We start from the raw sequence: 23,197 nt of genomic DNA on the forward strand, positions 1-23,197 counted from the left end.
TCAGGAGACAGACCCCACCTAGCCTGACCCCAGCAGGGACAGCAGGAGCCCTAAGAGGAACTGTGCCTTAGTATGGTGTTTTCCATGTGGCCTACCTGTGGCTGGCCTCCTCTTTCACATCCTTGCACTTGGTCTCAAGCATCCTACAATCCAGCCTGACCCAGCCATGCTAAGCACAGCCCGAGACACTTGTGTGGTCTTACTGACCTTGGTGTTGGTTACCCTTAGCCTTTATTTTTTTCACCAGCACCGCTTCATTCCCAGGGTGCACCATGATTTCTGCCCCTCCCTGCTTCTAGTTCCCGTGACCCTTTTTGCTGCACATATAGAAAGGCTGTGCTTAGTCCCCTAAGCCCAATTTTGCCATCTCTAGGTAGAAGTTATTTCTGATGATCTTGGAAACAAAAGAGAAGGTGTTGGTAGGGGCGTGGGGGTGAGTGAGAGAGGGAAGAGAGGTGAAGATAACACTGATTTGGATTCTCAGCTAAGATCAGCTGCTGCGAGTGAAACGCATTGGCTCTTGTGGTGGCAGATCCTATAAGAATTTGCAGTAATAATAAGATTTACGGTACTTGTCAATTTTGTCCCTTTGTGCTTTAGTTATTGCTGGTTATATGGTTATGAGGAAGAGGGACCCCCTAAAGTTAGTGCCAGCAAGTTGGTGGCTTATTGTAAGGCTCAAAGGCAACTGTTTGGACCTGAAAAGTCAGACACCGCAGTTACCTTTTATCACGCTTCCCAAGGGCTGCAGAGCCCTTAACTGCCGCTCCCAGTGCCTGTCCCTGGGATTTCTCTACTTGTAATGGGTGTGGCCAACCTGGGATTTTCCACTCAAGTGCTTGCCTTCCTCTCATGCGCTCTTTTTTTGGTAATATTTTAATAGTAGATGAACACAATGCATTTTATTTATTTAAAGTAGTTTTTAGTCGTCAATGGATCTTTATTTTATTTATTTATACGTGGTACCGAGGATTGAACCCAGTGCCTCACATATGCTAGGCAAGTGCTCAACCGCTGAGCCACAACCCCAGCCCTTCTTTCTTTCTTTTGGTCTTCTTTCTTCCTTTTCTTGGCACTTGGGATCAAACCCAGGAGCATTCTACCTCTGAGTTATCCCCAGTCCTTACTTTATTTTGAGACAGGGTCTCACTGAGTTGCTGAGGCTGGCCTCAAACTTGGAATCCCCCTGCCTCAGCCTTCCAAGTTACTGGGATTATAGTCCTGTGCCACCATGCCCAGCATATCTGTGATTTTTTTTTAAATATATTTATTTTTTAGTTGTAGGTGGACACACAGTATCTTTATTTCATTTTTCTTATGTGGTGCTGAGGATTGAACCCAGTGCCTCATGCATGCTAGGCGAGCACTCTACCACCAAGCCACGATCCCAGCCCTGTGATTTTTGAATATAAGAATGATCTGGGACACTTGTTAAAGCCAGTTTCTGGGACTCAGTGTTCTTTCTAATCCAGTAGTGTTACCGCTTGTCACGAGCAGCTTCTCAGCCTTGTCTGGTTACCAGGAGTTCCCTTCCGGATATCTGCACTGGACCCCGGACCGCGACGTACGCGAACACCAAGCACGAACTCGATTGCCTTTTGAAATGCTGGTTTATTCGCACACCACACAAAGCAATACACGAGGTGGCTGGCACACAACTGCACGATCTTACTCTCAGGCGACGAGAGTTAGTTGTGAGCAATTACATGGAGTTTCCCCCGCGCTTATATACTTTACAAGCTGTTCATACCTAACTTATCTAACATAAGCATACTACCTGACTACTTTATCAACTCGTTTACCACTTGGAAGGTTACATCATCCACACTCAAGAAGGTTACATCATCCACTTATCTAACATAGACACACTCTCTGGTCATCTTGTGACCAGCACTAAAAAGTCACTGAGTCACTGCAAAGTCCAAACAAGTCCAAACAAGTTTCTCTGCTGATCCATGCTGACCCTTCATTCCTGATGTTTTACTCCTGTCAGGCAAGCACTCTGCCACTGAGCCACAAACCCAGCCCTGGAGTAATCTTTTGAAGAACATAAATTGGAACAAGTTGCTCCCCCGAGTTGCTCCCAGCTTTGTAGCCTGGTGGCAGGGCCAGGAGTGTGAGCAAATGGGGGTGTGTGGGGATGGGATCCTGCTGCACAAGCTCCACAATCTGGGGACTGATCTCAAAAGAAGTGGAGGTGTGTCAAGGGAGACATACCAGAATTATCACTATGCCAGTTTCAATCCCAGTTTATCACCTCTTCCTGGAAGAATTTAGATATTTTGTAAGAGGTCTGAGGTGAACCCAAATGAGGGTGGCTGCACTTTATCTCTCTGTTTTTCAATGCATTCCTGTGATGTTTGGATGTTAAATAGTAAAAGCAGATTGTTTAATTGCTTTAGAAAAAGAAAGATCCAATTAGCTGGACTCCTATTCTTTAGAGTTAGGCCCCAGGCTCAGGAAAATCCAAGGCTTTGTTCAGGTGTTCTTCGAATTCCCTGGAATGTGGGTGGGGAGGGCTCTTGGGCTTTTTCTCTTTTACCTATCTATGCACAAACAGCCCCTTCCCTCATGGATGGAGAAATCCACTCTCATTGTGGGTTTTGTTAGGTCAGTAGACTTCACTGGGTTCATGGAGAAACTGCTGTGTCTCCCTCTCTCCTGAGCTCTAGGGTCTTTTCCCTCTAAAACTATAAATACTGCCCAGTTCCTCTTATAAATGGAAATCCAGTGGGTCAAAGTACAGGACAGAACAGAGGGCTTTGTATGTAGGGAACCAATACTCCTTGAAGTTACAAATAGGACACACTCAAAAGAGTTTTCTGTTGCATTATAATTATCTTCTGATTTCTTCTTGAATGAGCAGCTCTTAGGCAGAATGGCATTTGGAAGAGGTTGGCGGGAGTGGGCAGGCTGTACCTGCTATAACTGAAGGTGAGAGGTCACTGTCTGGATTGGGGGCTTTGTCACCATAGGTCTTGTGTCTCAGCAAACCACCTGGAGTCTTTTCATCTGCTTGCCTCCTGGTAATCAGACCCAGAAAAACTGAGGTCATTGTGCCCAAACACACAAAGTTCCTGCGTTGGGAAATCAGGGTAATGATTTCCAGTGAGGTGCCCACCAGATGCTGACTTTCTAGTCAGCCTATTTCCCTGTTTGAGAAACCTTGCAAAACTGTGACCTCTGTTTTGAGAACTTGGCTAGGCTGTCTAGACACATGTCAAGTGCCCTTGGATTGCAGTACCTATGGCAAATAGAGCTAATAATAACGTTGGCATTTCACCCTCTTTTAGAAGGACTTGCTTCTCTGTGTCTTAAGCTTCTTCAACTTGGCCAGGTATTGAATGTTCATGAGTAAATGATTTGACTTGCAGGGAGTGGCCACAGTGTGTGGTTCACATGTGTGATCGTGTTTCAAAGCATGTAGATTTAAAACATTCTGCACCCTGAGTATTAAATTCCCATCTGACAAAGAAGATAGTTGAATAGAATTGTTGTTTCTAAGGAAGAAATATTCTGTGGTGAAGAGGAAAGCACCTCAGCAGTTTTTCACCTCAGGGGGGCTTGGAAAAATCTAAGATAAAAAATGAACCCTGATAGTAGCAAGACTAAGATAGAAAATGTGGCTTAGGAGGCTGAGGCAGGAGGATCTATCTCAAGGTCAAAACCAGCCTCAGTAAAAGCGAGGTGCTAAGCAACCTGTCTCTAAATAAAATACAAAATAGGGCTGGGGATGTGGCTCAGTGGTCGAGTGCTCCTGAGTTTAATCCCCAGTACCCCTCAAAATGAAAATGAACCCTGATGGTAGCTGGCATGGTGAGTGTCAGGCACATGTCTCCATGTTTGCTCATGTGGTCTTCACAGCAGATACACGAAGCTGGCGGTCATGTTCTTTTTGTAGATGAGGAAACTGAAGCACAGAGAGATGGAAGTTTCCCTTGGCAGAGGGCAGGATGTGAATGCACAGCCAGGAGGTTTGGTATTGAGGAACTATACTGCCTCCCATCATATCCCCCTGCTTAATTTGGGGGCACACTCCTTGTTCCCAAGTGAAATCTTCTTGCTTGCCAGTTCTCCAGATTTGGATTGTGATCCTTTAGGTAGATTCAGACTTGACGGGTAGATCACACATAGTTCCTGGTTGTTCCCATTTGTACAAGTAGCTGAAACCCCTCTCTAGCAGCAGGGCTTCACCACAGAGGGGACATATTGGGTAAAGATGGTGATTTCCTGGATGTTGTTAAGTTTCTTTTCTTTTTTTTTAAAGACTTTTCTCAGTTTAAAAGCAGAACATTTGGGCTGGGGTTGTGGCTCAGTGGTTGTGTTCTTGCCTTGCATGTGTGAGGCACTGGGTTCAATCCTCAGCACCACATAAAAATAAATAAATAAAATAAAAGTATTGTGTCCATGTACAGCTAAAAAAATAAAAAAAAAATAGTAGAACGTTGAATGTTGAATTTACCCCTAATCTCTGTACCTTATACCCTTTTCTTGTTTTGCCCCAAACAGGACTGCACGAATGTCCTATATTCATCTACCATGTTCCCAGTCAGATTAATCTTTCTTACTTCTGAAAACAGGACTCCTTTCCAACTTCCTCATCCTCCTGGTGATTCCATTCTTCTTCCAATCACCTGGTCTCTGAGTCACCCCTGACTCTTTTTTCTCTATCATACCCTTTGTCCAAGCTTTTCTTATCATTCGTTTATCTTAATTGTTTATTTTTTTAGAGCAGTTTTAGGTTCACGGCAAAATTGAGCAGAAAATACAGAGATTGGTACACCTCGTGCCCTCCTAATATGTGTAGCCTCCCCACAAAGAGGTGCATTTTTTATGATCAGTGAACCTACATTAACCTGTCCTTATCACCCATAGGTCAGAGTTTATGGTTGGGTTCATTCTTGGTATGATGTTCTTTGGATTTTGACAAACGTATAATACGTGTCATTGTAGACATGTAGCCACCAGAATAGGATCATGCAAAGTAGTTTCGCTGTCCTGCAGAAATCCCCTGTGCTTTGCTTCTTTGTTGTTTTCAGGTACTTTTCCGTGGCTTTTCCCCTGCCTGGTGTGTTCCAGCAGCCCCCGGTTGAAGTACGTGGCCTGTAATTTCTTTCCTTATTAATTCTTCCTCCACCTGTCCCCAGATGAATCACTGCCATTGTGTTGGGCTTTCATTTGTAGTTGGCCCTCCCTATCTGACGTTCCACATCCATGTATTCAACTAATCATGACTGGGAAAAAAATAATTCCAGAAAATTCCAAGAAGGAAAAACTTGAATTTGCCATGCACTGAATACTGCACTGAATCCATGTGAATGAATTGATGTGTAAACATTGTATTAGGTATTATAAGTGATCTAGAGATCATTTAAAGTATATGGGGGGGTGTGCATGGGTTACATGCAAATACTTGCCTTTTATGTCGGGGACTTGAATATCCTTGGATTTGGCATCCTCAGGGGGACAGTCATGGAGCCAAGTTTATAAGAGGCATGATTGTACTCTGTCCCTGCCTTCTAACAGGATAGAAGTCCATATTCCTCTCTCCTCATCCAAGGACTCCCCCATGCCAAAATGCCCACCGCAGCCCTTCTACACCTATATTGCAATATCCTGCTGATACAGGCCCTCTACTCCTGGGGGCTGAGCTCCTATTTTTCCCACAAAGTATTAGTGTTTCTTTTTTGGGGAGGGGCACTGGAGATTGAATTTAGGGTCACTCAACCACTGAGCCACATCCCCAGCCCTATTTTGTATTTTATTTAGAGACAGGGTCTCACTGAGTTTCTTAGCACCTCACTTTTGCTGAGGCTGGCTTTGAACTCCCAATTCTCCTCCCTCAGCCTCCCAAGCCACTGGGATTACAGGTGTGCACCACCATGCCCAGCCCCATTAGTGCTGCTGCTGCTTTTTTTTTTTTTTTAATTTTATTCTTTTTTAGATATACATGACAGTAGAGTCTATTTTGATATAGAAATTAGTACACAAGGTCATTAGTGCTTCCTAACCACCCCACGCTGGTCCTGTTTTCTGTGCTTGTCCTAATGTCAGTAGCAAAGTCGAGTCCTGCTTCTCCTCTATTCTCCAGCATTCTGGAGCCCTGTCAGAGTGATGTTTCTTTCAGCACATACAGTGAGCTTTGCAATGCAAGTGACCTGATTCATATCTGTGTCTTGGCATCTTTATGTCTTAGAATTCAGGGAGGGTTATTTAGTCATTAAAAAAAAAAAATCCCTCACTAGAACCAAACCTAGAATTATCACACAATAGGTTATCTTTAAGGGGCCCTGTATAGCTAATGACCCTAAACAGGTCTGTCTTGTGTTATCTCCTTTCCAAAGAAGAGAATGTCATTTTCAGATGTCTGGCTGTTAGCTTCTCCCAGAACTCTGGTCCTGCCCCCACATCCCTAAAACATTTGAGCCTTTAATAACTTAGTTTTTAAAGTTGACATTCTCTACTCCTGGCTATCTTTTGAGTATTTATTACTAAGGAGGAAGTGGGCGCCCTGTTATTCGTGGGGGGTCCCATGCAGTGGGAGTGAGGGATCTTCTGAGTCCGTCCACTGGGACTCGAATCCTGGCTTCTTCACTTAGAGCTGCAGGACTGGTTACCATTTTCTTGGTTATAAAATTGGGGTAATTGTGATACCTGGTTCATGGGGCTGTCACGATAGAAAGGATAATTCATGTCACAGATTTCATACAGTGGAACTTAGTAAACCAGTTATTTTTTGTTTGATTGCTATATTTATTGTATTATTATTTAGTTATTTCTGTTGCTGGGGATGGAACCCAGAGTCTTATGCATGCTTAGTGGGCGCTCCACTGCTGAGCTACACCCCCAGCCCTTTTCATTTTGAGACAAGGCCTTGCTAAGTTGCCAAGGCTCATCTTGAACTTGCAATCTTCCTGCTGCAGCCAGAGTTGCTGGAATTATAGGGATGCACCACTGTGCTAGGCTAGTTTTGATTTTTTAAAACTTTGTTCTTTTTACATATACATGACAGAGTGTATTCATACATACGTGAAGTATAACTTCCCACTCTTGTGGTTGTACATGATGTGGAGTTACACTGGTCATGAATTCATATATGAACACAGGAAAGTTATATCTGATTCATTCTGTCTTTCCTATTTCCTACTTTTGATTTCTAAAAGCAAAATTTTAACATTATTCCCCAACTCATCCTCCACAGTTCAGTGGAATGAGGTCAAGAGAAAAGATAGGAAATAGCTGAGGAAAACATGTTTTTTTTCGGTATTCCACTCTGGGCTGTTCTAAGCACTTTCTTTTCTCTTAAGAGGAAGGATTAATCATGAGCGAGGGGAGGTGAGCGAGGAGGATAGGCCAGGTGAGTGATCCTCATATCCACCTGTCCATCCCAGGCTTTTGGGCTGCTCAGAACCTTGATGGTGATGCTGAGATGGGGAAAGAGCTGGAACTCATTCAATCCAATTTAATTTATTCAATACCTATTGAGCTCTGACTGTATGCCAGGCACTATGCTAAGTGCTAGGGTTATAGCATGAATGATTTGGACAAGGTCCTTGCCCTCAGGGGACTTTTTAAAGATGACAGATAATAAACAAGAAAACAGATTAGTAGATAAAATAATACCAACTGTGATGAAATCAAATGTAAAAATAAGAAGCTAGAGCATTACTGGAAGAGTCTACTTTAATGAGGGGTCAGGAAAGTCCTGAAGGAGGAGGTGTGGATGAGGAGCCTGCAGATGGGAAAGGGCCACCATGGTGAATTGGGTGGAGGAACAAAGGGCCCAAGGCAGGGAAACCTGGACTGACCTGGTTGTGAATGGACATCAGGGAGTACAGAAGAGTTAAGGGCGGGCTGGGGATGTGGCTCAAGCGGTAGCGCGCTCGCCTGGCATGCTTGCGGCCCGGGTTCGATCCTCAGCACCACATACAAACAAAAACTAAAAATAAATAAATATTAAAAATTCTCTCTCTCTCTCTCTCTCTCTCTCTCTCTCTCTCTCTCTTTAAAAAAAAAAAAAAAAAAAAAAAAAAAAGAGTTAAGGGGTTGGGTGGAGGATGGAAGGGGTATGGCATCAGGGGTTGCCCAGATGCAGACTTGTGTTCTGGAAAGGTGATTTTCAACTGTTTTGCATTATTTACACACTGGAGGGGTCTGTGGTGCACTTCTGGTTGGGACTGTGCAGTGAAGGGGTATTGGGGTACACGCGATCTGAAAAGAGCCTCCCGTGATTCGGATGTCCCTCGCCTCCTTTACTCCCCACACCGAGAAACTCTGCTCCTTACTATCCACTCTTGAGTCCTTGGGGATCCGGGAACATTTAAGTTCCTTACTTGGCAGAATGATATAGGCACATGGACTTCTGTCCATTGATGGGGACATTGGCTCAGACTTTGAGGATGAGTCACTTTATTTGGATCACCGTGTGGCCCACTTAAATAAATGCTGGTTTTGATTAGAAAAGTTATGATTCACCTTCTTTTGAAATTATTTGGAAATGGCTTCAGAGATGACCTCAAGGTTTGAATGCATATGGATGTTTTTGTTAAGAGAGGCTGTTGGGGGGGAGGTAGAGAGAACAGCTTCTGACATTCACAAGTTCTGAGTTTGAGTATTCATGACACTGTGTGGCTTTGGGCAGGACTTTAACCTCTCTGGTAAAACAGGACAAATAAGTCTTGTGCTGCCCTGTCTCACCAGCTGTCATGGGATGGTGATTTATAACTGCAGAGCTTCACAAAATAAAAGCTACTAAGAAAATTAAATTTAGTTTCCATATATTATGGCCAATAGCACATTATGGCCAGAGTGTAATTCATGACCATAGAACAGAACTTTTCACTGTATATGGATGAGTAGTCTCTCTAGAAGAGTCAAAGGAGAATAATTTTCATAATTTCGGAGTAGGAGTGATGCTTCTACATACGGTGCAAAACCTAGATGCCATAAGGAAAAGAAGGATAAAATTCATTACCTAAAACAAACCAGAAAAATATATTTGCAACTGTTTTATGGACTGAATATTAATCTCCCTAGCACAAAAGAACTCCTACAAATCAAATAAAAACTATAAGAAAATGGTCAAGGATATGAACAAATAATTCATATAAAATAAATCAGTGGCTCCTTAACATATGAAAAGTGCTTGATCTCATGCATAATTGAAAAAAAATACCAGTTAAATTTCACTTGACTATATTTCATCTGTCTGGGATGGGCAAGGGTAAAAAAGCTTTTTTTTTTTCTTTTCTTTTTGTAATTATAGGTGGACAGCATGCCTTTATTTTTTTAAATTTATTTTTGTATGTGGTGCTAAAGATCAAAGCCAGTGCCTCACACATGCTAGGCAAGTACTCTGCTACTGAGCCGCAGCCCCAGCCCCTAAAAAAGTTTTTGAAAACTGATCATGTTAGGAAAGATATGGGAAAACAATTCATTCAACTATTTTTTGCAGGGAGTACCTTGCCAATATCTATTATAGTCAATAATTCACATTATCTTATTGAACCCAGAAATTACACTTACTGAAAAAAATATCCCTCAGATGTACTCACAAGTATTCATGGAGCACTGTCGATTTAGCATAAGAGTGATGGGTGGGAGCTGGTGAAATCAGTTATGGTACATCTGCACAGTGGAATAGAAAGCAGGTGCAAAAAAGTAAGATGTAGAGCAGTCTACATTGTTAAGTAAAAAGGAGGGGGGGAACAGGAAGGGATGTATGTAGTGCTACCATTTACTTGCATATGCATAAAATACCTCTGGAAGGATACAGAAATGCCTAGGAGGCAGGGAGAGAGGAAGAATTTTTATTTAATATTGTGATTTTTTTATATTTTGAAACAAGTTGTTATGTTTTAAGAAGCAAAAAGGAAAATAGTTTTGAAATGGGATCAAACCCCTGATTTGTTAGCGTTGTGGTCTATCCCTAAATGTCAAAAATCTGTATCCATCATGTGCTCTCATTATTGGGGGTGGGGGTGTTAAAAAAGCTCTTTGTCATTTGGAGGCCACAGCACATAAAGGGCTCATGAAAGGACCATAACTCTGGCATCCAGGAGTTGGTTCAGCTGGAGTGTGACGGAGATCAATCCCGTATTTGTCAGGGGGAGGCTCCATTGGTTTATATGCAAAGTTGGTGGTAGTAGAATAATGGCTCCAAGATGTCCACATTTTAGTACCTGGAACCTGTGAATAGATTTCATTACATGGCAAAAGGGACTTTGCAAGGAGTGACCATATTAAGGACCTTGAGATGGGGTGATTATCCTGGGTTATCCAGGTGGGTCCAATCTAATCCCGTGAGTCCTTAAAAGAGAACCTTCCTGGTTGTGGTCAGATGGAGACATGGAAGGGTCATAGAGATGATCAGTTGCTGGCTTTGAAGATGGAGGAAGGAAAGTGAGTCAAGGAAAGTGAGCACTCCTAGAAGCAGGGAAACAGATTGTCACCAGAAGGAAAACACCCTTGCTGATGCCTTGGTTGTAGCCTGCAGAGACCCATGTTGAACTTCTGACCTTAAGAAATGCATGTTGTAGCCAGGTATGGTGGTGCATGCCTATAATCCCAGCAGCTTGGGAGGCTGAGGCAGAAGGATCGTGAGTTCAAAGCCAGCCTCACCAAAAATGAGGAGCTAATGAGGACCCTGTCTCTAAATAAAATACAAAATAGGGCTGGGGATGTGGCTCAGTGGTTGAGTGCCCCTGAGTTCAATCCCTGGCACACCCTCATCACCACCCAAAAAAGAAAAATGCATGTTGTAAGCTGCGCACAGTGGTGCATGCCTGTAATCCCAGCAACTCAGAAGGCTGAGGCAGGAAGATTGTGAGTTCAAAGCCAGCCTCAGCAACTTACTGAGACTCTGTCTCAAATAAAAATGCCTGCGATGTGGCTCAATGGTTAAAGTGCCCGTGGGTTCAATCTTTGGTACCAAAAAAAAAAAAAAAAAAGGTATGTTTTTACAAGCCATCAAGTTGGTGACAATTTATCACAGCGGCAATAGAAAATGAATACAGAGATGATATGGAAATGAAGCCTCGCTCTTATGGGCCTTCTTATCTAGGTGGGGAGAGAAGCTGAGGATTATCCTCATGTGAGGTGAATGTGGAGTGTGGCCTAGAGACTTGCAAGAGGCTGGCCTCAAGGGACTCAGGATAGCCAAGGGGATGAGGTGGTCTGAACTGTGCTGTCGGGGGCAGCGCAGCCTGTGGGTGGGGAGCAGAGACTCTGTTGCTGACAATGGATTTAAACCTTGGCTTTACCTCGTACTAGCAGTGGGACCTTGAGAAAGTCACATCGTCTCTCTGTGCCTCATTGTTCAGGTGGGAACACCAACAGTGTCCCTTCGAAAGTGGTCGTGTGGGGTAAATGAGTTCACATGAGAAGTGTTTGCAGGGATCCTGGCCATCCCAAGGGCTCTGTTTGCTGTTGATATTTTGCCTCAGCCACATGAGGCAGGGGTTGCCAGCGAGAGAGAGTGGAGTGTCCACTGGCCAGGAGAGGAAGAGGGGTCTCACTGGTGTGGTCAGAGCCCAGAGCCCTCAGGAGAAAAGCAGAAAGTAAGCCCGTCGAGGAGCGTGCAGCAGATGATGGTGGCCTTGGGATGTGGCCTTGGAGTGTCCACTCAGTGCCCTAGGAGTCTGAGTAGGAGGCTGGTATAGTAGGGGGGTGCTTAGCTTTCCAGAAGAGGGGAGGTGGGTTGAACTTCTGAACTGTGATTCTCGCATCTTCTTTCCACTCCCTTTATGTTCGTCCGCCACCCTGAGCAGCCAACCTTAACAAAGAGCGGCAGTCACTCCCTTTCCCTGTCTCTGGGCTCCCTGACCCACGCCCCAGGTGTGCATGGATTCAGACCCGCCATCTGGTGCATTATGAGTGCCAGACCCCCACAATGCATTGTGGGTGCTCCCCACCCACAGGCTGCGCTGCCCCCCCCCAAGCATAGTTAGACCACCTCACCCCCTTGGCCATCCCTGAGTCCCTTGAGGTCAGCCTCTTGCAAGTCTCTAGGCCACACTCCATAGTTTGCCTAGAGGGAGAACACCCAGTGGGGCTCTTGAGTTGGTCACTCTTTGTTACTTGTCCCCACAGGGAGAGGAGCAGAAACCTCAGCCTGTGCTGTTGGCAGGTCCCTGGTGGCTGGGCGCCCCCGGGTGAGCCTGGGTCTGTGTGGTGGCCATTTGAGGTCTCTGGCCTCTTGCTTGGCACGTAGAGCTGGTTTTGGGCACATGAGTTACTAGGATTTTCAGGTTCTTGGAGAGTATAATCTTGAGGATTTTGCCCATGATTGTATACCATGCTGTGTCTCCTAGACAAGGGCAGAGTGGGATGTTAAAAAACAAACAAAAACCACATGAAGCACACAGAGGAATTAGGATGTAGAAGTTAGCTGGCAAAGGAGGAAGCGGCTGTGTGTGTGTGTGTGTGTGTGTGTGTAGGGGGGGCATGGGTGGAGTCTGTGTTGCCGCATTTTAGGGGTACTGGCATTTCTCACTCCCAGCTGTCCCTGAGGGCACACTAGAAAACCACTCAACAGATGATAGCTAATCTTTTCTTTCTTTTTTTAAAATTTATTTTATTGTGGTGAGAACATGAGATCTACCCTCTTAACAGACTATTCAGTGTCTTAAACTATTCAGTGTATAACACAGGTTGTTAGCTATAGATATAACATTTACTTAATCTTGTTAGAACCAGTAAACTGGTCTTTTGTCCCCAAGGCTGTCATCTCACTTTGCCTGAAACACCTTTTTTGGCAGAGCATTTTCTTACCTGGGCTTTTTATGTTTGTTTTGCCCTCACAGGAGAACCTACAATATCTGGAATGCTCTCGATATAAAAGAATAGTCAGAGAAATTATGTGCCTATAAAGACTGTAAAGGGGTAGATCATTTAGGAGTTACATAAATTTGAAACCAGTGTGGCTGTTTGCCTAAACATTCATATAACAAAACCCTGCCTCCTGCTTGTCTTCTCCTTCCCCTTCCTCTTAAGGCTCACTGTTCCTATGTGGCATAAAAAATAAAAAATAAAAATTATGAAACCAAGCCTGGTCATTGGACTGATAAGCAGAACCTGAGTCCTCAAGAACTTGAAGGGCAGGTAGTAAATATAATTTTCTTTTTAAAAAAATCATTTCTTTTTTGTTGTACTAGACTGCAACATCTTGTTTATGGGGCTGTGTTTTCAGAGGCTAGTCCATTCTTAGAAAGGACTTAGTGCTTCTATTCGGTCAATATTTTATATTATGATACTATGTGATGGTTCTGTATGACTTGCTTAAAACATATTGCTTACAGGTGGCACATGCCTGTAATCCCAGCGGCTCAGGAGGCTGAGACAGGAGGATCATAAATTCAAAGCCAGCCTCAGCAACTCAGTGAGACCCTGTCTCTAAATAAAATGCAAGGCAAGAATGTACCAAGGGATGTGGCTTAGCGGTTGAGTGCTCCTGAGTTTAATCCCTGGTGTCCCTCCCCATCAAAAACCCCATATTGCTATAAACCCTGGGGTTTTTCCCTGTGATGCAGACTTGTTGTGAAATGCTGAGATTTAACAACTATTTTTGTTTCCTTTATTTCCAGTTGCTTTCACTTTCAGAGTTGAGTGTAAAAAACATAGCCTGTGAACTGCCTGTGATTTTGCCTCAAGTATTTTAAGAAAAAAAGATATGAGAGGAACAGAATTATAGATTTAAAGAGCAGGAAGAATAAAACAGAAGCAAGCAGAATGGATTAGAAAAGCAAACAGAATTGTACGAACTGGGTTGATGAACAGTAAGTAATTTGTACGTTTCAGTGCACAGAAGGACCTGTAGATACGATCACGAGAACATTTGTAAGTAGGAGTCAAATCTTGAAACAAAAGCAGTCTTATAGATAATCTTAGTGCCATTATCATAGCCAGGAAATTCAACTTCATACTTTTCCAGGTTCATATTAAAATGTTGTTACTTGTGTCAACAATGTCTTTGTAACTTTTTTTTAAATCACAAAATATTTGATAGTATTTTTAGTTGCAAGATAGCTAATAAAATACAAGATCAAAGGAGTTTATTTTTCTATTAGGAAAGCAATTGTAAAAAGAGATGCTTCCTTTTTTACAGATAGAATTGAAGCTGTCAAATTTGAGATTTTGATGTTTGTATCAAATTATATTTAGACTGTGTCTTTTTACTTGTGTAATATTTACCTATTTGCTTGTGTAATATTTTACTTGGAGTAAAAAAATGAAATTTCGTTCCTTCACAGCAGATTTTTGGGTTCTTGGTCTAGCTTAAGAAGTAAATTGACATAGAATCACATGATTTCAAACCTGAAAGTTACCCGAGATTGTCGAGAAACCCAGGGCCATTGCTGGGAATGATGAATCATTGGTGTAATTACATTATCCTTTAACTATAATGGTTTGCTTTGTATTAAGTGACCAAAGGGAAAGAAAGCCCTCCTCCTTATTTCTTACAGCTTTTTGGTCCAGTGGGGAAAACAAATGACAAACAGGAATTCCCTTTTTTTTTTTTTAACATAGTAACAATCATTAGCAATGGTAATTATTATGTGCTTATTAAGAGCAAGCCTTTTGGGCTGGGGTTGTAGTTCAGTGGCAGAGCACTTGCCTAGCATGTGTGATGCACTGGGTTCGATGCTCAGCACCATGTAAAAATAAACAAATAAAATAAAGGCATGCTTTCCATTTATAACTACCAAAGATTAGGAAAAAAAAAATAAAGAGCAAGCTTTTAGTCTAAAGTATTTTTTATTTATTTGTTCCTTAGTAATTACATAGCGGTAGGTTCTGTTGTTAATCAGATTTATAGATGAAGATATTACGTATGTGGAGGTTAAGCAGGTGGCCTTGGGCACTTGGTAGGATTTGGCTCAGGTGGCATGACCCCAGAGACCATCCCTCACACTGCTCTCCTTCAAATGTGAATGTGCTGCTCTGTGTCATCACTGTGAGTTTTGTACTTCGAGATCCCCTGGGCATTCTCTTGCCCCTCTGCTCAGCTGGCATTGTGCCTACACATGGGTGGACCCTGGGGGCTGTGCTTCTTTAGCGTAGTGCCCTAAGCTGCTGGTGATTTCTGAGCATACATTAAACCAGTGAACAGGGAACCTATTATGTACCAGGTACTATTACAGAGGCCAGAGATCTAAATAAATAAGGGTAATGAGGAGAAGTTGTACATTTTGGAGATTGCAGTTTGGTGGAGAGGTAGACCCAATATTCAATATTTACTAGAATGGGGATAAAAATAGCACTGTGCTCAGAGTTACAGAGGAATGTGGTGCAGGGGAAGTGCACCTCAGGATTTGTCCTCCTTGGAGGGAATTAGGGCAGTCTCTTCCGTGATAGTGAGCTTATAACTGAGTCTGTCTGGCAGGTGACTAAAGGTAACTAATGACAGATGGGTTTGAATTCCACCATTGCCCTTGAACAAATTGGTGACCTTGTGGAGGTGACCTTGAGCAAGTTACTCCACTTTTCTAAGTCTTAATGTCCTTTTCTGTAAATAGGGAAGTTGTTAAAAGAGGCACATACTCAGCATGGGGCTGACCACTAAGTGGCAGATGCTTTTATTACTGTTTCTGTTTTCCATTCATGTTACTTGAAAATTCACAAAGACACTTACTTATATCTTCTCTTGTTCTGTAGCTAAAGCTATTAAATAGCTGGGAATAATTAACTTGAAAAATGGAAGCCAGGTGCTTGAAGCCAGGTGCGGTGGCACATGCCTGTAATCCTAGCAACTCTGGAGGCTGAAGCAGGAGGATCACAAATTACAGCCTCAGCAATTTAGCAAGGCCCTAAGCAACTTAGTAGACATGGTCTCAAAATAAAAAATAAAAGCTGGGCATGGCTTTTTTGGTACTGGGGGTTGAACCAGGGTCCAGAGGCTGTCAGGAGATTGTAAGTTTAAAGCCAGCAAGGCCCTAAGCAACTTAGAGAGACCCTGTCTCAAATAAATAAATAAATAAATGAATGAATGAATGAATGAATGAATGAATGAATGAATGAATGAATAAATAAATAAATAAATAAAATAAAATAAAATAAAATAAAATAAAATAAAAAAAAAGGGTTGGGGATGTGGCTCAGTGTTAGAGTGTCCCTGGGTTCAATCCCCAGTACCATTAAAAAAAAAAAAAAAGAAAAAGAAAAAAAGAAAGAAAGAAAAAGAAAAAAGAAAGGAGAAAAGGAGACTTGAAGGGAGATTTCATGATGGTCTTCAAACAGGCCAAGTGTCCTTAGCATCTTAGACATGAGAAAGGTTCTTTTTTTTTTTAATTGTTTTTTTTGTAGTTGTAGATGGACAGAATGCCTTTGTTTTATTTGTTTATTTTTATGTGGTACTGAGAAATGAACCTAGTGCTTCACGCATGCCAGGCAAGCGCTCTGCCACTGAGCTGCAGCCCCAGTCCTGAGAAAGGTTCTTATGGAGTCGTTGGTGTGAGGTCACATTCAGAGTGGGGCTTTCTTGGAAGCAGTTGTAATACATCTGGAATACACTAGAATTTTAAGACATGGTGGAATTACATCATATTTCCAACATTCTCCATGGCAGTGCATCATGAATAGTAGGCTAATGCATACTTTCCGTACCAGTACTGTGTGCTTTTTGCCAAGTGATTTTTTTTTCCCCCACATAATTTGCAGTTGTATGTTTTTTTCTTATAGCTAAATGTACAGAGATCCCTGTGCATCTATTAAAAAAGACACTTCTTACTTTTTTTGTTTTGTTTTTATTTTTGTTTTTGTACCTGGGATTGGACCCAGGGGCCTTACTCATGGAGCCACGTCCCCAACCCTTTTTTATTTTTTATTTTGAGACAGGGCCTGGCTAAGTTGCTTAGGGCCTTGCTAAGTTGCTGAGGCTGACTTCAAACCTGAAGTCCTCCTGCCTTAGCCTCCTGAGCCACTGGGATTACAGAAGCTGCATTACCACCCCTGATTTATTTCTTTTTGATGTTGGAAAAAAAAAAAACATAGAATTAGCCAGCTGGACTATTTAGATGAGCAAAATTTTGTTGGCAGTGTCCAAAGCATCACAATCAGCAGCCAATCCTACATATGCCTTTTCTATCCATCAGGTCTATGGGGTGTTGACCTTGGCCACATCAATTCACAGGGTTTCTTCACAGCCTGTTTGATCTGGTGCCTGTTGGCCTCCACATCCTCAGTGAACAGAAGTATGTTGTTGTCCTCTTCCTTCCTGGCTGGTTCCTGTCAGGGGAGCTTGTCCATGGCAATCTAGGCAAGCCTGTTTCTCCTGTGGACTCCTCTGTGGGCATCTGGACTGCCTATGGAGCCACAGTGTCTTGGGCCCCTGGAAGGTGGGTGACATGAGGATCTTTTTGCAGCTATGGATGTCTTTCAACACTGCCTTCCTGCCCTTCAAAACATTTGCTTTGGTTTAGGCATTGGCAGGGGCAGGAATTTCCGTTGTTGCTTTCAGTTCCATCTTGATGGGGTAAAAAAAAAAAGATTTCTTCTTGCCATTTCTGCACCTTGCTTCCTGTGCTAGTAATTTAAGTTTTTCAGGTCAACTATTATTCATTGCCCTAAACCCATTTGGGAACTGCTTCAAGCCCATCTGGAAGCAAGGAGAAGATAAATGATAAGTAAATAATAGACCTAAAGAGGGTGAAGGCAAGACGGGTAAATAATAGACTTAAAGAGGGTGAAGGCAAGACGGGTAGAGTTGGGAGCTGTGGCTATCAGTGTCTGATATCACCAGACTTCCATTGGGCTGGGCTTCTCTCACTTCTGCTCCATCTGGGTTTGCTCTACAGATCTTCGAATGCCAGTCCTGCTTCAAAAATTAAGTGTTGCTTTTGATCCGAACTGGGGGGCGGAAAATACAACCTGATGTGCCAGCGAAGGCGGGGAAAAATGTCAAAAGCTGCTAGAGGGAGGCAGGCAGGGTTCACTTCCCCAGCCTGTTGCCTTTTCTAGTAAATGGTTTTTCCTGATTCAGCAAAAGAGGAGTAAAGATGACTCTGTTTCTTTTTATGTATGTAGATGTTATTTGTATTTTTAAATTTATATTTTAAATAAAAAGGTAGTATATATTTTTAAAAAGCTGTTAACCATCCAGGGATTCATAAAGTAGCAACAATGAAAGTCCCTCCCCCTCTGTTGGCTTTGTCATGTATCCTCCTGGGATCTTTTTCTGTGCATATGTAGGCAGGTAAGTGTGTCATGTGTCACGTGTATGTACCGACTTTCTCAGTGGAATGGCTCTACCTGTTGTTCAGCAGTTTCTGTTTCTATTCTGTGCATGTGGCCCCCTTCCCATCTCAGCACTAAGATTTACCCCTCTCCTGTGAACTACAGGGTGTTCCATGCCTGGGTCCTACTTGATTTAATCATTTCTTTATAATAGGCACTTGGTTTGCCTCAATGTTGTGTAAAGCCTTACACAGGTGACTTTGCCCCCAGGGCTGGCCTTTCTGCAGGATTCCTTCCTAGGAGCAGGGACACTGGTCAAAGAGTATGCAAGCTCTAGACTTTGGAGTCAGTTACCCTGTGTCCAGATGTGGTGGCCTGTTTCAGATGGGGTCTTCGGTGCCCGTTTCCTGTTCTGCGAGGCAGGTGGAACAACATGTAGCTCAGAGCCCTGAGCCTCAGCAGAGCTATCCATGCGGATGATGGTTCTCAAAGATTTTATCGTTTTCGAACTCATGAAGGTAGCAGCTTGCTAACCTTGAATCTGCTTCAGTCCAGATGTGTTTCACGGAGAACTCTTCTTTGCCAATTCTGCTCCTAGAATGAAGCCAGTCTTGGTTTTTATTCCTGCTCTTCAGTGCCTTTGTTTTCCTGCAGTATTTTGTTAATCTTTGGACTTTGCATTGCTGATGAGATCACAAGATTAGCTTTTTTTGAAAAAGACTGCCTTTGGCTGTGTTTCCTTGGTCAGCTGTGTGGCTACTTCCTGCTGAGCCCTTTCCTGGTCAGCCTAACTAGGCTGAGCATTCTTTTCAGGTGTTAGGCAGACCCTGGAAGGAACAGCTTCAGCATGGACAGATGCCTGGAGTTTCCTTGAGGCATGAAATGAATCACAGACCAGGAGGTAGTGAGTGAGCCCTGCTGACCACTCAGTAACCTTGTGACCTCGTAGTACTTTCCTTTCTGTGTTTCGAGATGACTTATTAGTTAAGGGGCTGAGCAAGTCATTAAGTTTTTTTCAGTTATATTTTACCAAGTGGTTTCAATATTGGGCTCTGGCATGTCTTAAGCCAGGCTGCCCTTTGTCAGATGCATTGCCCATGTCACTCTTCCTCTGTTCCATCTCCCATGTCCTTCCCACCCTCCTCAATGCCACGTCAGACATAGCTAATTGGCTGAGCATGCCTTGCCTCAATGAGCAGGTACGCGCTCGGGATCTTTCCTTGAGAGCTTGTTTGGAGGTTCTAGCAGGGGAGCGCAGCTACTCGTATACCCTTGACGGAAGAACGGTCCTCCTCTATCGGGGAAGGTCGGTCCTCCTCTATCGGGGAAGGTCGTCCTCTTCGACCGAGCGCGCAGCTTCTGGAGGGACGCACATGGAGCGGTGAGGGAGGAAGGGGACACCCGCCTAGCCAGCCAGATCAGCCGAATCAACCCTGGCGATCAATGGGGTGACAGATGTCGCAGCCAGATTGCCCTCACATCCTCGGGATCTTTCCTAACACGCTAAACAGCCAATACTATCAGACTGGAGTTGGTACAACGAAGGACCCAGGAAGACCCTGTCAGAATCCACATTCTGGGAGAGGATTCAGGGAGTACGGAGATGAGGGGCACTCAGATTTGTGGGCTTTTTGAATTGCTAATATTTAAAAAAGAAGATTGGGGATCTTGTACAAGATAGCTAATTTTTTGATTTTTACATAAATGATAAAACACCTGCCTATCTTTATCAGATATGTGCCCTGTTATTTTATAAAATAATATTTTGGTACCCCTCCCCAACAGTCTCAGAATAAAGTTGAGTCCTTTAAATTGAGAGATTTAAGCTTTATGAGAAGTTTACCACATTGTTTTTCTTTTCCCCATTTGGCTGTGGGCCCTTAAAGTCTTGGTCATGGGTCTAGGAACACTTGTGGTAAGATTCAGATTGCTGAAGGTTTTTCCTTTATATTATGGGGTCTACAAGGCATGGGAGAATGTGGCCTTGGAGAATGGCTATAATCAAGCAGGGAACCCTGGAAACTGTGACCATTTTTCTCCTTAGATTTTCATGAATAAAGAAATTAGAAAAGCACTCCCAGGCCCGTGGTGACCATCTCCTGTGACTGTTAAGATTAGGATCCTTCAGGTTCTACATGACCCAAGGCCTTGTTTAGCTGGCTCTGCAAGCTTGTTCTGTTTTGTCTTTCCCAAAGTAATATGAGCTGTTAAAGCTTTGTTTTCAGGATCTGCTTTTTACTATGAAACAAAATTAGAGAAATTTTTGAAAAATGTTATAAGTAGTTTTTTTTTTAAACTGAAATTGTATTATTAAAAATAAATGCCAAGTGGTCAGGGTGCAGATATTTATCTCCAAGGCCTGTGGGAGAGGTTGTACCATTTAATTAATGGAACAAATCAGAGTCTAGAAGAGAAATGTATAGTGTTTGAATAGCCAGCAGCATAGGCGGCTCAGAGAAGGGAACAGTTTAGGTGGCATTAGGAGAGAGGATGGTCAGGTGTTGGTGACCAATCAGATTTGGAAAGGATGGAAAAGAAAAGAGTTGATGACAGCTTTCAGGATTCTTTCTTGAATCACTGTGTAAACTTTTTAAAACCTGTGATTTTTAGGGCCAGGTGTGGTAGCACATGCCTGTAGTCCCAGTGGCTTGGGAGACTGAGGCAAGAGGATGGTGAGTTCAAAGCTAGCCTCATCAATTTAGTGAGACCCTAAGCAACTCAGTGAGACCCTGTCTCTAAATGAAATATAAAAAAGGGCTGGGGATATAGCTCAGGGGTTAAGACCCCTGGCTTGAATCCCTGGTACCAAAAAGAAAAAAAAAAGTGATTTTAGGTTGTGATAACATGCATCTGTATTTACTTTTGGTGTGGGTTCTGTTTGCAGTGTTTCATATAATTAGGAAAAAGGTCTTTATGTGCCATTCCACTCTTTCCTACAGCTCAGGGACATCCCAGGAGAGGTGAGCACGTGAGACTATAAGAGCCATCTGGGTGTAAATTGTGGGGTCCCTTGGTTCCCCTATCTTTCTGTGTCCTGATTGAAAACCAGAATGCCTTGAACTGCTGTGTAACCTGGCCAGCTTCAGGTGTCTGGAACCCAGGATCTCGCACCGATAAAGAAATTGAGGTTTTACCCAAGGCACTGAAACTGGCTCTGAGCGAAATTCCTTACATCCTCCTATAAACTCTACACCCTGACCCTGTTGCGGAGGACATCTTCTCTCACTGTAGAACAGCCCTCTGACCATTGCAGTGACACTTCAGCCTTTCTGTAAGTTCGCCTAAAAAATGCTTTACCCTGATTACCTTGGCGAGAGGCACTGCTCTCTGTAATCCCATCGGGCCTTATCTCAGGGGGGTTTGGGCGCTGCCTTGAGGAAACTCCCCTGTAGCCACTTTTGGGGCCACTTTTGCTAGCTATGGGTTTGACAGGACAAAACACGGGCACAAGAGAAGGAAAGGGTGGAGAAGCCAGGGCCTAGCTGATACAAAGCTGCCGAGAGGAGAGTGAATGTGGGTACTTGCCAGCCCCCGGCTCTCAGATGAGAATTCCTGAGGCACAGCGGAGGGAAGGGTTGGAAGAGGAGATGGAAGAGGAAGGATTCAGGTGGTGATGGGAGAACCCGAGGGTTGGGTCATCTCTGGAGAAACTTCAGCTTGGCCAGACACTGTGACTCCAAAGAAGGGGGGTGTTCTGTACACTAGGCCCAGTCATAAAAGGGACAGGCTCAGAGTTTCAGGTAGCACTTTTTGAAAAAACAGCTTAATTGAGCTATCATCCACATACCAATACAATCCACTCAGTCATTCAGGGTACAGTTCCGTGGTTTTGGGTATATTCAGAGATATGTGCAACTATCACCAGTCCATTTTAGAATATTTTCGGTATCTCAAAAAGAAACAACTCTGTACTTCTTAGATATCACTCCCCTGTCCCCCTAGGTTCCTATCTCCTCCCCAGCCCTAAGTAACCCGTGTTCCACATTCTGTTTGTATATACCTCTATTCTGGACTTCATGTGAATGGAGACTGACGTGTGGATTTCTGTGACTGGCTTCTGTCACTTAGTGTAATGTTTTCAAGATCCATCCAAGTGGTAGCATGTATCAGAATGACATTCCTTTTTATTACTCAGTAATCCATTGTATGCATAGACTGCATTTTGTTTATCTGTCAGTTGAGGTAGTTTGGGTTGTTCCTACTTTTTGACTGTGATGAATTATGCTGGCATGAACATTCACAAAAATAAGTTTTTTTGTGGGAGCTTGTTTTTATTTCTCTTGGATATATACCTATGTGTAGAATCATTGAAGTCAAGTGGTAACCCTGGGTGTACCAGGGTTGAGAAATGGCTGGACTCATTTCCAAAGAGGCTATACCATTTTTTATTTCCACTGAGGGTTCCAATTTCTCTATGTCCTTGCTAACATTTGTTATTATCTGACTTTTTTTTTTTTTTTAAGAGAGAGAGAGAGAGAGAGAGAGAGAGAGAGAGAGAGAATTTTAAAAAATATTTATTTTTTTTTAGTTTTTGGCGGATACAACATCTTTGTTTGTATGTGGTGCTGAGGATTGAACCCGGGCCGCACGCATGCCAGGCGAGTGCGCTACGGCTTGAGCCACATCCCCAGCATAATTAGGTGACTTTTTGCTTCTAACTAGCCTAGTAGGAATGAAGTGGCATCTTATTGGGTTTTTATTTGCATATCTCTTATGATTAATAGGGTCAAGCACTTTTTTTGTATGTAAGTAAGTTCACCTAAAGTAAGTAAGTAAGCCCCCTGGGGATTGAACCCAGGGGGCACCACTGAACCACATCCTCAGCCCTTTTTGTATTTTATTTAGAGACAGGGTCTCACTGAGTTGCTTAGGGCCTCACTAAGTTGCTAAGGCTGGCTTTGAACTCATGGTCCTCCTGCCTCAGCCTCCCCGAGGCGCTGGGATTACAGGTGTGCACCACCACGCCTGGCCAATCATTTTTATTTTATTTTTTTATTTTGAGACAGGGGCGCAAAACCTCAAAAGC

General features: G+C 43.2%; 1 protein-coding gene across 7 annotated transcripts in view; it reads left to right on the top strand.

The window, feature by feature from the left end:
• The window catches only part of Snx10 (sorting nexin 10), a 78,567-nt gene that overhangs the window by 5,579 nt on the left and 49,791 nt on the right, over positions 1-23,197 (top strand). Inside the window, exon 1 of one of the 7 annotated variants that reach the window (XM_046463572.2) lies at positions 13,608-13,775. The exons of 5 other annotated variants lie outside the window; for them this stretch is intronic. The gene's annotated coding sequence lies outside the window, so the exon portion shown is untranslated. Of the gene's footprint in view, positions 1-13,607; positions 13,776-18,962; positions 19,073-23,197 lie in introns of those variants that run through there. One more of the 7 variants, XM_046463571.2, reaches the window with a different exon arrangement.

The sequence above is a fragment of the Marmota monax genome, unplaced genomic scaffold (genome assembly GCF_021218885.2).
Source record: "Marmota monax isolate L192 unplaced genomic scaffold, Marmota_monax_Labrador192_F-V1.1 WCK01_AAM20220418_F8-fsc00057, whole genome shotgun sequence".
Taxonomy (NCBI): domain Eukaryota; kingdom Metazoa; phylum Chordata; class Mammalia; order Rodentia; family Sciuridae; genus Marmota; species Marmota monax.